This window comes from Pongo abelii, chromosome 1 (assembly GCF_028885655.2).
Source record: "Pongo abelii isolate AG06213 chromosome 1, NHGRI_mPonAbe1-v2.0_pri, whole genome shotgun sequence".
In the NCBI taxonomy this organism is placed as follows: domain Eukaryota; kingdom Metazoa; phylum Chordata; class Mammalia; order Primates; family Hominidae; genus Pongo; species Pongo abelii.
The window spans coordinates 56725000-56736492 of NC_071985.2; the positions used below are offsets into that span (position 1 = coordinate 56725000).

At 40.2% G+C, this 11493-nt stretch overlaps 1 long non-coding RNA gene across 1 annotated transcript; it reads right to left on the bottom strand.

Moving 5' to 3' along the window:
- Positions 1-876: 876 nt before the first annotated feature.
- On the bottom strand, positions 877-2363 carry LOC129060195 (uncharacterized). Its single transcript, XR_008526725.1, has 2 exons — positions 1990-2363; positions 877-1480 (listed from the first exon to the last, which is right to left on the bottom strand). It is a non-coding gene; the product is annotated as an uncharacterized LOC129060195 (long non-coding RNA).
- Between the last annotated feature and the right edge of the window lie 9130 nt (positions 2364-11493).

Consider the following 11493-nt stretch of genomic DNA (forward strand, 5'->3'; position numbering starts at 1 on the left):
ATCACTTTCTAACGTATCAGGTAAATTACTTAGCTATTATGCTTATTGTGTATTATTTGTCTTCCTCTGCTATAATATAAGCTTGAAGGAGGACAGAGATCTTTTTGTTCACTGATGTATCCAAGCACCTGAAATAGCACGAGGCACATAGTAGGAACTCAATTAATGTTTGTTGAATGAAAGAAAAACAGAAAACAGAGTGAAGAATTCACAACCTGAGCAACATGTATATGAAATAAAGTAAATGATAAAGGAAGCATCCCATTTAATAGGAAATTGGATTATTCAACAAATGGTGGTTTGTTATTCATTTGGAGGGGAGAAAAAGTTAGATTTATACCTATAAAAATGAATTTCCTAACATATAAGTTAGCCTCAGAAAGAACCATTTCAGTGGAGGTTGGGGTTGGAGGAAAGATTTGAATAAATCTTGGTGTAATTTTTTTTCAACCATTGTTTTGGTATTCTTCTACTTGTATTATCTGCTTCTTCGGTATTTTGAGATGTAATGTGATGGAAAGAGTGTAATTTCCATGATCTCCTTCAATTAGGGTATTTCTTTTATATTCACAATGACATTAGTTTCATGGAGCTTCGCTTCTCCGAAAGCATGCTGCCACTACTTATTCCCTACTGTTTTCTGTCAACTTAATTTCTGGGTTAATTTTCTGGATTGCCTGATTGTAGAACGATGGGGAGAAGAAACACAATTGGTTGATGGGTGTGGGGAAGGAGTATAGGGAGGCAAATGGGAAGATTAGTGCTTGGGCTCATTGGATCCAGATTCATTCCCAAATGGTAGAGAAGGACTTTAACCTTTCTGTTGGTACTGAACCTGGGTAGCAGAATCATAGACAAAGAACATAAAAATATGAATACTTCTCATTTTTTTTAATTCAGTTCATCTCTTTTTAGGAAGTGGCCAGGGTGTACTGGGAGATAAGGATAGAGTATTTTCACTCAGCTCAGCTTCATTAGACTTATAATTGGAATCAAACCCTCTAAGATTCCGACATCAACTTACTTTTATTCTCATAGAATGTTTCACTTATTCTGCATCTTATAGACATTTAAAAAGAAATTAGGACAGGCTTCATGTGGTCATCAGATTAACAGCCCCTAAACCAGTCTCCTCAAACTTCTTTCTAAAATGTTTTCACATAAAATGACACAACAAAATTGTGAAACAGGTAACGTGGCTGTTGTAACACCTCCATGTATTTTCCCCATATTTTTCCTCCCCCCTGTGTTTTACCCCAACTGAAGGTGACTCTGGTCCACTTATGTCTTCATCTGTGGCTTTCTGGTGACATCTTCCTGCCATAGTTGAGTGATGACTTAGTTGTCTTCTGAATCACGGCTTTCAGCCTAACTGTTCTTCCCACAGTGTCCTTGGGACCACTCTGTTATCCTCTCACATTCTGCCCACACACAGGAGTGAGACATCTTCAGAAACATGTTAATCTATTTTCCATAGAACCTGGAAGCAAATTTACTATCAGTAACAGACTGCCCATAACTGTATTCAGGAAGAATCCAGGTTCTCATACAAGCCACTGGGCGAATGATAAAAGAAATGTTTTTCTACACTTGTGCTGTCTTTTCTGCCTCCCATTCACACATCCTCACTGAATTATCTACATTCAGTCCTCTCCCATACACATAATGAGAAGTAGCAAGGCTTTAATCCTGTGAGGATGAAAATAAGAAAAAATTATATGACATTTAAGGAGCATAACATTGCTTCCTTTCTAGTGATGTTCTATTTTCTTTATTAGACACCTCCATTCTCATACAGGTTTAACTCACACATCTATATAGATGACTCTGAAGGTCTGGTTTCTCTCCCAGTTTCCTGCCCGACCACCTACTGAACTCTTTAAAGTTCAGTAGATAACTTTAAACTAGATATGTTTAAAGCTACTGTGGCTCAAAATATGCTCACGCCTTTCCTCCTGACTTACCTTTTCCCTTTCTGGTAATACTCACCAAACTCTAAATGTTGTAGTCATCTTTGAGTCGTCCTCTGCCTTCTCCTCCTACACTCTGTGTCTGTCTTGTGGAGTTCGTTTACCTCTGTGGTGACTCATCATCAACTTCTTTGCATTTCCATTGCTGCCACCCTAATCCTGGCAGGGCCGTATTAAAACTTTAAGGTTCCCTCCTCTCCTATATATTATTCAAATTTAAAACTGTGCTATATATATTCACTGAAAGTGAACTTGTTAATTTTCTTTGTGACTTAGCTTCACTGTTTGGAACTCAGAATACAGCTTCCTTTGGAATTAATCTTCTAAATAGAAATTATGTTCCCAAATGCTTATTTAATCCTCAACACAATGAAATAATAGAAAACTCAACCCAGGGGCATAACAATGATTCTATAGGGATATGAATTCAGACTTCCAATATGGGACTTTTCTCATTTTCTGCCCCACAGACTTGATCTAGAAGAAGTGTCTAGATGACTAAAACTCTCATTTGCAATAAACTTCGGGTGTGGATGCCTATGCCCTGGGGCAAGAACTCTGAAAGAGTGAAGGGGCAGAGAGTGCCCTAGGATGAGAAGAACTGTGAGCTTATGGCCAAAATGCTATTTTGAGGGGAAGGGGAAGGGGAAGCAGATTTAGAACCCCTTTTCTTTCTCCTCTATATCTTGTTCTTTGCCTCTCCTTCCATGACGCTTTGTAAATGTGCTCTTAGATTCATGACCACGTAAAACTATCAGGAAGAGATCCCCAAGACCATCTCGTGCTTCCATTTTCAATTTGAAAAGTGAACAAAAAGGTCCAGTAGCCTTGGGAGTGAGTGCCACAGAAATTGTAGCTCAAATCTTAAATTCATCTTCGATTTCTAATTAGATTCCCACTATCAATGAGAATATATGCTATTCAATTTCCTCAGAATCAGAGGGTCTAACAGCGCTTCCTCACTGTGGGCATATGACCAAGTCCTCCTTATAGAAGAGGTGTCTATTAGGCAAGCTAAGTTATGTCAAAACAAGCATGATAAAATGAGAAAAATATTAAAAACAATATTTATGTGGAAAATTGGATTATCATGGGATTTTTTTTTTACACATCATATATGATATGGTATTTTTGAAGGTGGGTCAGGGGGAGGGGCATAAAGGTTTCACTGCTCCAGGATCTAAAGATCAGGCCCTGATCCCTGTTAACCCAGAGCTAGAGTGACCTGGTGACCCGTTGCGAGCTCCCACATTGACACATCTGAGGCTATTCTCATCTTTCAGTCCAGAGAGGATCATGTTCCTCTTTTCCCCCAAATTTGATCTTTTCCTTGGTGCAGCTGTTTGTAATCTATATTTGATTAGATGTCTGCCTCTTTATGTTTTAAAATTATAATCAATACTTATCTTCTTCTTTCTACCCTTTATGTTTTATTGCAGTTATTTACTGAGTGAGTACCCAGTTTACAGGCTGTTAACTCTAACGTTAAAGACTTGGGCTGGTCTCCATTTGCAGACTGGTGCTAATGATACCATTAATCACGAATGTAGATTATAGCATTTCCCATCCAACATCTCCTCTACCTTCCAAGATACTATAGGATTCTAGCACCTCACCCTTTATAAAAAGTGAGGTGATGAAAACTACAGTGCTTGGATCAAACAAATAAAAGGAACTGTAAAAAATCCTACGCCCTGCTAGCAACAACTGAATAATTTGATGGTGGTTAAAAGGACTTGAGAAAGTTCTAAGTCAGTATCTCCAACCTTTTTGGCACCAGGGACCAGTTTCATCGAAGACAACTTTTCCATGAATGGGGTAAGGGGATGGTTTAGGGATGATTCAAGGGCATTATATTTATTGTGAACTTTATTTCTATGATTATTACATTGTAATGTATAATCAAATAATTATACAACTCACCGTAAAGTAGAATCAGCGGGAGCCTTGAGCTTATAGTCCTGCAACAGATGGGACACTGTTGGGAGACAGTAACACCCGAAGTATGTTGCTATGTACCGTCTACTCTGGAATCTTATTTTGGTTGCTGTCACTCAAAAAACCCTGCTTCACAAAGATAGGAGGTTGGAAATGGAAGCAGGCTTTTCAGTGCTTTTGTGGCAATCCCAGGATATTCCATCTTGACTTTAATCCAGAACATATGGAGATTTAATGTCTCAAACATACTTCTAAGGCCACAGTCATTTGCGATCTCAAGTAGTTGATCCTCTTCTAGCACAGACAAAGTCGATTCACCTGGCTTATTCACAAATGGATTGCAGATCCATTCCTTTCCATTTCGGGGGTCTTTTGTGGTTAGGAAGTAATGCTCAAACTCTTTTGAAAGCTGAGATAGGAGTTCATGAACCAGGTGGGAGAAAGAAGGCCCTGGCTCAGTCTCTTTCAAAATCTCTGCTAATGTTTGAAATATGTCAAAAATCCCAATGTTCACTCGTTGCCCCCATAATTCCAATTTGGCTTTGAATGCAGCCCCTTTATCTGCTGACTTGAACACAGTAGTTGTTCTCCCATGAACTGGCAGATTGAGTTCATTGAGCAGGTTGAATGTGTCACACAAGTAAGCAAGTTTTGTGATCCATTCTGTGTCACTGAAATGTGCTGCCAGTGGAGATCGTTTTTCTAAAAGAAATCTCTGGAGTGGCTCCCATAACTGAGAAACTCTGTTCAGTGATCTACCTTTAGAAAGCCATCTCACTTCTGGACATAAGAAAAGATGCTTGTGCTCTGCATCCATCTCCTCACAGAGCTGCGTGAAAAGATGTGAGTTAAGGACTTGTACTTTAATGTGGTTGATAATTTTAATCATATCCTGCAAAGCATGGTTAAGGTCAGGTGACATTTTTTAGCTAGCCAGAATTTTTCTGTAGGGAGATGCAATGTATAGACTCACATTTAGAAGCAACCTCTTTGATCCAGGTAGTGAAACCAGAAAGCCATCCAGTCATGGCAGCCACTCCGTGTGTGCATATACCAACACAAAATGCCCAATTCAGTTTTCCTGATATGTAATCATATAAAGACTTGAATAGTTCTGCAGCTGTGGTGTTGGTTGGCAACAAAAGTAAACACAACATATCTGTCAGGCCTCTGAGCCCAAGCCTGCATGTATACATGCAGATGGCCTGAAGCAACTGAAGAATCACAAAAGAAGTGAAAATGGCAGGTTCTTGCCTTAGCAGATGACATTACCTTGTCAAATTCCTTCTCCTGGCTCAGAAGCTCCCGCACTGAGCACCTTGTGACCCCCGCCCCTGCCTGCCAGAGAACAATCCCTTTTGACTGTAATTTTCCACAACCTACCCAAATCCTATAAAATGGCCCCACCCCATCCCCCTTTGCTGACTCTTTCCGGACTCAGCCTGCCTGCACCCAGGTGATTAAAAAGCTTTATTGCTCACACAAAGCCTGTTTGGTGGTCTCTTCACACGGACGTGCATGACATTTGGTGCCGTGACTCAGATCGGGGGACCTCCCTTGGGAGATCAGTCCCCTGTCCTTCTGCTCTTTACTCCGTGAGAAAGATCCACCTATGAGGTGGTCCTCAGATCAACCAGCCCAAGGAACATCTCACCAATTTTAAATTGGGTAAGCGGCCTCTTTTCACTCTCTTCTCCAGCCTCTCTCGCTATCTTTCAATCTCCCTCTCTCACTACCCTTCAGTCTCCCTGTCCTTCCAATTTCAGTTCTTTTTCCTCTCTAGTAGAGAAAAGGAGACACATTTTATCCGTGGACCCAAAACTCTGCGCCGGTCATGGACTCGGGAAGACAGTCTTCCCTTGGTGTTTAATCATGTGGGGACGCCTGCTTGATTATTCACCCACACTCCATTGGTGTCTGATCACAGCAGGGATGCCTGCTTTGGTCATTCACCCACATTCCCTTGGTGGCAAGTCAATTGCCGGGACGCCTACTTTGGCAGCTCACCCACATTGCAGCCCAGGGCTGCTCACCACCCCCTTCTCCGTGTCTCTACCCTCTCTTTTCTCTGGGCTTGCTTCCTTCACTATGGGCAACCTTCCACCCTCCATTCCTCCTTCTTCTCCCTTAGCCTGTGTCAACTCACACCTGACCTAAAACCTAAATGCCTTGTTTTCTTCTGCAATGCCGCTTGACCCCAATACAAACTTGACAATTGTTCCAAATAGCCAGAAAATGGCACTTTCAATTTCTCCATCCTACAAGATCTAGATTATTCTTGTCATAAAGTGGGCAGATGGTCTGAGGTGCCTGATGTCCAGGCATTCTTTGACACATCAGTCACTCCCTAGTCTCTGTTCCCAATGCGACTCGTCCCAAATCCTCCTTTTTTCCCTCCCGCCTGTCCCTCAGTCCCAACCCCAAAGTGTCGCTGAGTCTTTTCAGTCTTCCTTTTCTATCGACCCATCTGACCTCTCCCCTCCTCCCCAGACTGCTCCTCCTCAGGTCGCTCCCCACCAGGCTAAATCAGGCTCCAATTCTTCCTCAGCCTCCGCTCTCCCACCCTATAATCCTACTATCACCTGCCCTCCTCACACCTGGTCTGGCTTATGGTTTCATTCCGCGACTAGCCCTCCCTGACATGCCCAACAATTTCCTCTTAAAGAGGTGGCTGAAGCTAGAGGCATAGTCAAGGTTAATGCTCCTTTTTCTTTAGCTGACCTCTCCCAAATCAGTTAGTGTTTAGGCTCTTTTTCATCAAATATAGAAACCCAGCCCAGTTCATGGCTTGTTTAGCAGCAACCCTGAGACGCTTTACAGCCCTAGACCATAAAGCCCTAGACCATAAAAGGTCAGAAGGCCGTCTTATTCTCAATATGCATTTTATTACCCAATCCGCTCCTGACATTAAATAAAACTCCAAAAATTAGATTCCGGCCCTCAAACCCCACAACAGGACTTAATTAACTTTGCCTTCAAAGTGTACAATAATAGAAAAGAGGCAGCCAAGCGACAACACAAACCCCTTTGACTGTAATTTTCCATTACCTACCCAAATCCTATTAAAACAGCCCCACCCCTATCTCCGTTCGCTGACTCTCTTTTCGAACTCAGCCTGCCTGCACGCGGGTGATTAAAAAGCGTTATTGTTCACACAAAGCCTGTTTGGTGGTCTCTTCACACGGAAGCGCATGACAATATCCTCCTGCACATGCTCCTGAAAAAAATATATCACACAAAAACAAGCATTGTTCCCTTGTCAACACTGATAGACTCCTCAACTTGGATTGCATACCACAGTGACTCAATAATCCTCTCTAACTGTGGTGCCTCAATATCCTCTGCTATTTCATCAGGTCATCTAGATATGGTGCTGGCCCAAAGAGGAACATGTGCCACCTTTTGAACTGCAGACTCTCCTAAAAGTTAATGACAAACGTCCTTAGCAGCAGGCAGGATTAACTCTTCACCAATAATAAAGGGTTTCTTCACTTTAGTAGTGCCGTTAGCCACTGAGAATGATGCTCTCAGTGCAGACACATTTGATGAAGTCGTGGCCTTCAATAGTTGCTACTGTTCTTCATGTTCACATTATTTTTCTTTTGAAAGACTCAAAAGTTTTGTCTTTTAATGCAGGGTGCTTGGTCTGCATGAGGTGAAGAAGTTTTGAAGGTTTCATGGCTTCATTGGGTAGCCAGTCACCACATATTATACAAAGCTGGCTTGGAGAATGTGAATCACCTGTTGGAATGAATCTGTAATTTAAGTCTCGGTATTTTCTTTTAAATGCAACTTTCTTTTTGTTGGCAGTCTTAGAGTCTTCTGCTGTCTCATCATTGGGTCTTTCCCCCTTTTCCAAGAAGCTCTCCAGTGATATTTGTTTTTTACTCACTGTGGCTAGGGTTAGCTCGTGGGCTTACCAAAACTGTGACTGAGACAAGTGCGCAGTGTGGGAAAGAGGCACGAATGGAAGTGGTAAATAAAATAATGGGCGGGCCATAAGCGGACTAAAATGTGTCTGATTCTGACTTAAAGCCTGACATTAGATGCAGCTGTACAATTGAAGTACATCAACTCACTGGTCACTGTAAAGCCTGCCACCAGATACAGCTTAATTTGTCACTTGCCACTCACTGATAGGGTTTTGATATGAGCCTGAAAGCAGTTGATTTATTATGGTATCTGTGCAGTGAAACCTCGCTGCTAAGGTTAATCTGTATTTGCAGCTGCTCCCCAGTGCTAGCATCAGCACTTCAGCTCCACTTCAGATCGTCAGGTATTAGATTATCACAACGAGCATGCAACCTAGATCTCTTGCATACGCAGTTCACAATAGGGTTCGTGCTCTATGAGAATCTAATGCCTGCTGCTGATCTGACAGGAGGTGGAATTCAACAGGTAATGCTTGCTCACCTCTTGCTGTGCCGCCTGGTTGCTAACAGGCCACAGACCCTGGTACCAGTCTGTGGCCCAGGGGGTTGGGGACCCCTGTAAATTCATTGTAAAAGGTGTCCCAAGTATTCATTGAAATGTAAATAAAGCTAGATGCTAAGTTTGTCTAAACTTGAAGGATACAACTCTGACGTACGCTTTTGATTCTATTTTAAATTCTGCTAACCAGTCTTCTCTTCCTATATGCTGTCAAATTTAAAATCAATGAGCCCCTTATTCATAAACACTTATAAAAATATTGATTTTTTTCAGGAGAAGCTTGGAAGTGCCCAGTGAATTAGGGGGTGTGAATGAGATTAATTTGCATCATACTAAGCAGCTCAGAACCTACTTTTGGGTTCCCCTTTTCCTTTTTTAAATTAACTTAAAATGATAAGTGGAGAGTATTTCTTCACCTGTCCTATGATATATTTTTTTCTTCTTTTTCTTTCCCTTCTTATCTCACTTGCCTTCGTTTCAATACTCTTTATCTTTGCCAACAACTCCAGAGCCTGTCCCAACTCCCAAGCCCAAACACACTACCTTAGGGCTGAGAGTGAGAATTTGTGAAAGACTGGGGAAGGGGAATGTCAAAGGTGAAACAATTTGGCACCCACCTCTGTTGGGTGCATAAGCATTCCTCTTCTTGCTGGAGAGAAAAAAACAGATTTTTTAAAAAGTGAGAGTATTTTTGCAGCACACCAGCTGCTAAGTGTTAGTCAAAGTCTCCCAGTAGTTATCAATATTGTTCGTAACATGCAGTTTTAGGCATATTGTGCCTATCTCTGAGGAATTCAGTAGTATTCCAACATTGTCTCATTTTTATCATTTTAAATATTTTAAAAATCTCTATTTGACTTGTAGGATAGGAGAAAAATAGTTTTTAACTATACTGTATGATTGGAGAGCATGGAGAAAGGTGCATTTATATCAGTTTCCCAAAGTTATGTAGGTGAATGTTAAGCTAAGTTTATTCTATTATTTCTTAAATATTTTTGGATTTTATATTATCTCAGAGGAGTCAATAACGTCCATTTGCTACTGCAGAAGATAAAACACTAAATACCTCCTGTCTCAACACAACAGAATTGAATAATCCTTTTTGTGTAACACAAATGTTTAGAAACTTTGGCAATTATATCACTTTATTCATTTTCATCTGTGTTTGACATCATATAGGTGCTACCCAAGCTAGCTCTTCTGTTTTCTGATGGGAGGTTAAAAGATTTCATAAGAATTGTGTAGTGGGAACGTTCAGCGTGTATGTCCCAGGCATTGTATAAATATTTTTTATGTTTTATCTCATTGTATTCATTACAACAGTATATGAGGTCAGTATTATAATTCTCATTTTACGCATGTGGAAATGAAGCTAATTGGAAACTAAATGAAGATAATCAGTGGATTATCCAAGTCACACAGCAAGAAAGTGGCAAAATCAGAATTTTACCCAGGCCAATCTATCTTCGAAACTCCTACTGTTTTTAGTTCTTGTTTAAGATCAATGAATTGTCTGTATGTAATATGTGACTTTCTGAAACTCCACAATCCTATATGCATGAGGATTAGGGCAGTGAGTGTGATCTGTGAGTAGACAGGTCACACTGGCTGTGTCCACGGAAGTCTTTTGTACCAAGAAAGAGGCTTTGGAAATGGACAAAGAATCCTAATGATCAAATAAGCCTCAAGGAAATAACTAAAAAATGAAGTATCAGGCCAGCACCGAGTATTTGGTTTTTGTAGTTTTTTTGTTTTTAAGATTAAATACATTTAGAATTTTCAAAACTTTAGGAAAATAGTCAATGATGTCAAGATGTATTCTTGGACTGGGGGATATTTTTCTGGCCACGGAATCACTACCATGGATTCAAATAAAGGTAGATTTTCCTGTTAGAAGAGTAATATTTGTCCATTAGAAAAAGTTTAAAATTGTAGAAAATATAAAATATGTTTTTCGATTGTCCCAGTTCCTAAAGACCACTGTTCATATTTTGGTTATTTCATAAATTTTAAAATTAAAGAATTATTTAGAGATTAACTGGACTAATTTTTAAGATGAGAGAACTGAGGGTTGAGAATGCTTAAGTGTCTTACCAAGGGATACTGATGATTAAAAAGAGGTATCACTTTGATCACGATGAGGCACTTTTGTTGCAGTTACTCCCTCTAAATGACTCAAGTCATTTGTTTCATCTGTAGACTTCACATGCAAATGATTAACTATCCCTGAGAATAACACTTGAAATGGCTTGCTTCACACTACATGAATTCATATTTTAAAAATTCTTAGTTAGGTTTAATTAGTGCCATGGCTCATAACAAAGGAACTACATTAAGCAAAGTCTAATGTGAGTCTTCTTTCCTTATGCAACTATGAGTGATTGGAATAAGTGGATTTGGTTAAGCAAGATCAGGTTTTGAGGTGGAAGTAAGCTTATCAAAGAATAGAAGGTGATTGCCTTGGTACTGTGGGCAATGTGGTTCACTTAGTCCTGGGTGCTGCAGCAGACACTTCCATCAATGCCCAAGGATCTTTCGGACTGGAATCTGAGCAGATGGTGCCTGAGAGCTCATCTCTCTTGTTTCCCCTTCCCTGATCAACTTCTCCTTTTTCCATCTTTCTCAACTCTCTTTTCTTGGAAACTCCATAAGTTAGAATACAGAAATAACTGCTGCAGTGTTGTCAGGTTGAAACATGTTCCCCATTGATTGGTGGTCTCTTGCACTGGACACAGTTGTATAGCTTCTTTTTGCCTGTGGACCCAATATCAGCTGCATCCTCCTAATCTCACTTTTGAATTTATTTTGGAAACAAAGATTGGAAGAAGATTTTGCTCTTTGTTTTCATTTCCATTATTTAGCTGATATTTTTTACCCATTTTTTTTTTACTCATAATTGATTCCTTATCTAAGGATTAAAAAGTAATTTCCTCAGCTCTACTCATAGTCTTGTATCATTGTAAAGGTTTTACTACTGATTTTTTTTTAAAGGCAGAGATAGTTGAATAAAAATAAGGATTTTTACAAACTGTGCAACCATGGGTAAATTACTTGACATTGAGTCAAGAGGGATCAATGTTCTCACCTGAATCACAGGAGTAGTAATAGCACCTGACTCACTGGGTTGTTGTGGGGATGGAATGAAGGGCGTTAT